The sequence below is a fragment of the Morus notabilis genome, unplaced genomic scaffold (assembly GCF_000414095.1).
Source record: "Morus notabilis unplaced genomic scaffold, ASM41409v2 Scaffold136, whole genome shotgun sequence".
NCBI classification, from domain to species: domain Eukaryota; kingdom Viridiplantae; phylum Streptophyta; class Magnoliopsida; order Rosales; family Moraceae; genus Morus; species Morus notabilis.
Window position 1 is genome coordinate 170,837 of NW_010367550.1, and position 556 is coordinate 171,392.

Consider the following 556-nt stretch of genomic DNA (forward strand, 5'->3'; position numbering starts at 1 on the left):
TTTAGCTGATAGGCAAGCCCGTACTATGGCATTAGTTGAGGCTCAGAAAGAGGATCCAACTACAACTATTGAAGCCTGTATGGATTTGTTGAATGGGTATGAGCCGTATTTAGAGGACAATGCGTATAATAAGGCAGCGCACCAGTTGGCTCTTGACATTTCCCTTAGGAGGATGTTTGTGAAAATGCCCGCTCATCGGCATCTTTCATGGATTCGAAGCCTAGTGGAATGATTATTGTGTTGTTTTCTTTATTTGTTTCCTCTTGGACGTATTTTTTTTTAAGTATTGTTGAGCATGTAAAACAGATTTTCCTCTCCAACTTGTGTTTGTTAGACTTTGTTATTTGTTTTTAGTTGAATTGAATTACATTGGCGTTCTTCGTTTAATTAGTTAATGTTATATGGATGTTTGATTAGTTCCAGTCTTGTTCATTTTTTAGGTTAATATGGATTCAGATAGTGAGATTGATGTCAGAGCTGTTGACTTTCTCCAGTCATCAGATGATGATGAACAACCACAACATTATATCCAATTATTGATGTCGATTGGAAACAG